This window comes from Limulus polyphemus, unplaced genomic scaffold (assembly GCF_000517525.1).
Source record: "Limulus polyphemus unplaced genomic scaffold, Limulus_polyphemus-2.1.2 Scaffold4900, whole genome shotgun sequence".
In the NCBI taxonomy this organism is placed as follows: Eukaryota; Metazoa; Arthropoda; class Merostomata; order Xiphosura; family Limulidae; genus Limulus; species Limulus polyphemus.
Window position 1 is genome coordinate 32,865 of NW_013670510.1, and position 4,729 is coordinate 37,593.

The 4,729-nt window shown below is 30.8% G+C and overlaps 1 protein-coding gene across 6 annotated transcripts in view; it reads right to left on the minus strand.

Annotated features, from left to right (window-relative positions):
- Positions 1-1,009, minus strand: part of LOC106471845 (3-oxoacyl-[acyl-carrier-protein] reductase FabG-like) — a 21,197-nt gene extending 20,188 nt beyond the window's left edge. The window contains exons 1-2 of one of the 6 annotated variants that reach the window (XM_022400453.1): positions 910-1,002; positions 404-493 (exon numbers count right to left, since the gene is read on the minus strand). The gene's annotated coding sequence lies outside the window, so the exon portion shown is untranslated. Of the gene's footprint in view, positions 1-403; positions 536-901 lie in introns of all 6 variants that reach the window. The other 5 variants (XM_022400452.1, XM_022400451.1, XM_022400454.1 and 2 more) reach the window with 5 other exon arrangements.
- Between the last annotated feature and the right edge of the window lie 3,720 nt (positions 1,010-4,729).

Genomic DNA, 4,729 nt, shown 5'->3' on the forward strand with positions numbered 1-4,729 from the left:
ATATATATATATATATATATATATATATATATACCAGTAATTTAATCATTATTTATAACACAATGTACAAATTATACAGATAAACTACAGTGTGCATCATTTGCACCTTGTAAGGATGAGTCAAATAGGGAACAGTTAATAGAACATTCATCCTTACATACATGTTCATTACAGCATAATGGAACAGAAAAAGCTGTTTTCGATCTTACAGTAGAATGCAATTCTTTATCATCTAAATTTAGAAAAGAAAAAAAAAAGAGAGGTATTTTGTAATTTTGAAGCAAATGATGAAAACGTCAAAAGAAATTTATGAAATTAAAACCAAAAGAAAATGGAAATAGGATGACTTGGATTTTGAGAAGAATATTTATTTATTATTTAATTCTACATGTTAGTGACTCACCTGTTTCTTTAAAGTGACTGAAGAGGCAAGTTTCCCTCAGATCATTACATGGTAAGTTATAGAAATAAAAACTTGTTTGCTTGACATATTCTGTTGTTGAAAGTTAAATCAAACAACACACTGAATCTACTGCTACAACAGAAAGCAAAGCAAACAACTTCAAGTTACTCAAATAGTATCATATATTAAAGTAAATTTATTACAAGAGATTTTACTGGACCGATAAGATCACTTTTTTAGTTCTACATACACAAAATGAACCTAAAATTAGTTGTAATTGCTTCTCCAGACGATATATTACTATATATTATTAGTATCTTCATCCCAATTTGTGCTCTTCCCCCCTCCACCCACGAAAAAAAATGTTGTTCTACATCGTCACACAATAACTTGAATAAGTAAAATTAATAAACTGTAAATTTCAAACTATTTATTATACTGTGAAAAGTAGTATAAGTGTTATAAATATTATAAATTAAATATTATAGTTAAACATACCTACTGACCTAGTACTAGTAGTACGTACAATTGTCTTTACAAAATTATTAAAAAACAACGTACTCAATACGGAAAGGCAACACTTCATAGCATGCTCCTATACGAACATGTGACCTAGTTTTAAAAGTTAATTACTTTAGTTTAAATTCCACTGGTGGCTCTGTGAATTTTTATTTTATTGTGAAACCATAATTCATACTGAATTAAGCCTCATTATTTATTATAAATTTCATATCGTTAACTTTTCTATTAATGCATTTAAAAAATTGTTTAAAAATTTTTACGTTGATGTAATTATATAGAATTGACTATTTTCTAAAAAAAAAACGTAAACGAAAATATTGTGAAATTAATTATAGTTTAAAACATTTTAAAACTTACCACGTTTGACTGTTAATATAACAACAAGTTTTGCCCTCTAGCGGTATATTACTTTTTGAAAAATAAATATTAGTTTTGTTGTGAAATATGTTTTAATATAGACTTTGGTATTGTTTGCTAGATGGAGTTTTGGCAAGACGTAATAATGATATGTAATGATTAGAAAATACTCGAGTATCTAACTGAATTTAAAGTGACGTCTCGAATTCTCTAGACTCGAGGAGGGAGAATATTGTGATAATACAAAAATTCCTATGAGTTAAGGATTTTTTATTTATTAATTAGAGAATTAGCTAGTTGATCACGTTCTTTTACAATGTTGTCGATCCACTTCTTAGTTAGCGAGTGTGTTAATCAGTCCGTTTGAGTTTAAGCCATAGAGAGGAAATTTAAGAAGTTACCATTTTAGTGTGCTTTTGGAGCTTCTAGTAGAAGAAATAAATACTTCCCCTTCATTAAGTTCAGGGACTTTGCCTTTTATGAAATAATCGTAAAGAAACTATCCAATGATGAAAAAAAAATGTTAAAAGACTTATCTCAGGAGTTGGGTTATCTTGGTAAAAATGAAATACGATCTAGAATGAACTTCAAGTTAACAACACGTGCTTGAAGTGAGATAGAAAATTTACTTGAAATAATAAAACTGAGGAAAAAAGAGCAATCAGAAAGATACAGGAGTTAATAGAAAAACAAAAATTATACGGAAAATTAAAAAATCAGAAATAAATTTACACAAAATTAAAAGCAACTACATTTTACAGCAGTAATTTCCAATCCTTCAATAAATATAACCTCTGGCTACTGTATGTCCACACAGGTGAAATGTTTGATTGCTGTTCTCCCTGCAGGACAGGCACCCAATTACTAATTATTGTGAAAAATGGACCACTTGCATGTTTACACACACATGAAATGTTTGAGTGCTGTATTCCCTACAGGCTAAACATCTGGTTTTCAAGTATTGTGAGAAACAGCACTCCACATGACACAATGCCGAATGGCCCAATAAACTAAAACAAAAGAGAATACAATTGAATTTCTGCAGGAGAAGTACTATGGAATGGACCATATTAATACAGTATTACCTGTACTTTTACCTGGTTTTTCAGCAAATAAAAAAAACAACCACATCTTCTCTTAAACCTTGTGGGATATAACAGTCCCGTGTATCTGAGTCAACTTTATAACTTTAGTTAACTACACTTATGTGAATGAAAGATAAAGTCAGAGCATCAACCAAGTCGAAATTTATGTCTTTTGTTGCACAACACGAAAAATGCTTATTTTTCCATGTTTGAAAATATCTATAATTTTAAATATTCTAAAAAAAACAAACTATATTTCCAAGTTTACCTATTTTTGAAAACTGCAACACTTGAACCTGAATTGTTACCATGCTGGCAAAACAGTTATATAAATTACAGAGATCTAAATCAAATATACAACAGATTGTTGTAAACGTATGATATGCTATCATAGCAGATATTTCTCCATAATTTTTAGTAATATTGGAATTTTAAATAATTTTTGATTAGTTAATTTCTATGCAATTTTGGCATAAACACATGGTCCAGAAAAACTGTTGAAGTTTTTCAACAGCTTTGTTCTAAATGCCTTTGTGCCTTCGTTCTCTTCTAAAGATAATATCTACTTTGTCTAAAGAGATACTGTAGTCATATTTCACGTCCATGTTGAAAGAGTCAAGAAGTGTAATGTTATTTGCTGGCTTAGTGGATGACATTTGTATTTCACAGCCAACAAATTATGTGAGAGAATGACCAGTCATGTGATAGCACTATCATGAGAGAAACGATAAAGGTTTCTTGTAAAATGGAACCTGTATTCTCTCTTTCAGTTCTACTTGGTTTTTATTGTGACTAGTTCTGCTGAGACCCATCTCGAAAGGAAAAAGTTTAAGCTCTTTTCACATATCTAGTAGAAATTAGTGTCTGCTTATAAAAATATGCACAGTGTTTTTTGCTATGTGATATAATAAAGACTGTTTTACACTTAACATCATATGTGTCCAGTCTAGCTATTTCTAACTGCTTAAAACTCAATCATGTTTTCACAACGTACTTCACAAACTTTCTGTTTGATCAACCTATTATCTGATACTTGCATTAAAATCACATTATCCAAGAATACCCCAACACTTTTCTTCTCATTTTATTTTCCAGTTCTCTGTGAAATATGTACTTTAGTGGAATTGTACGTTGTGGTTAATGTGATTTCTTGAATTTTTATCATGGATAAATATAAATAAGCAGCAATTTGTAAACTGAAATAACCAGTTTAAGTAAGTTCTCGTTTACAGAAGGCTTTGTTTATCATCGGCCCTTGTTAATATCTTAATATAATTTTAATGAATGACTACGTCACACTCATCTAGTGCATGTTGTACTAAACTTGATTTATTCGACATTCTTAAATCTGCATTTTCTTTGACTCGCGTTAACAGCCTTCTTGGGGTAACCTAATTTGCAACAAAGACAAAAGTCTGTATGGAATAAGAAATATTTCCAAATGATTTCAGGAAGAGGGAACTGTTATGGATGTTGGAAACCTGATCACTACAATTGAAACTGGGAGTAATCAACATCTGTTTAAACAACAGGAGACATCACCTTGAGGATGAGTCTTTATGGCCACCCACAAAAAAGGGTTAATCAGACACGAGGCAATGAAATTAGCTAGACTTAAGGAGAAACATTCAGCTGAAAATATCAGATTTGATCCAAATAAGATAAAATTTCATTATTTAAACCAGTTCACGAATCCACAGATCTAGTGATGCATGTTAATCAACACTGGTTCTATAGCTCTAATAGTTTGACCCAGTTTGGTAATGAACAGTTAGAAATTGTCTCTTGCAATGATGAAAGATGTTTGAGTGATGTTAACAATAAGAGGATATAAAATTCTAGTAAATGGGAAGTTGGAGGCTACCCTAACTGTGGGAAGCTTCTCTATACCTCATCATATTGGGAAATAACTTCACAGAGACATGAATGTGAGACTAGGCTAGCTTCTAATAGCTTTACAGTCTCTTATCAAAAATTCGTTATGCAATACATGACAGTTACTACACCAGAGGTTAACCTTCGTGATAATGAGGAGGTCAGTTATTGCACCACAAAGAGGTGAAATCTTCATACTAAGAAATATTGGGAATAAATTTACATCTACTGACTTGGATGACGTACAACTAAACATTCCAACATGTACTGAAAGATCAATGGTTAGAAAATGATTTCGTGGATCTAAAAATAATGAAGATGTCATCATTAGATCGAGGAATACAACAAATAATAAAATTTGGGACTTTACAATATGTGAAGGTGTACAGATTGTACTTCCATATCGAAGAACATCAAAAGTAGTCACCCTTAAGGAAAGATGTAGGTGTCTGATATGTCAAATCCTCATACAAAGACAGATTACCAC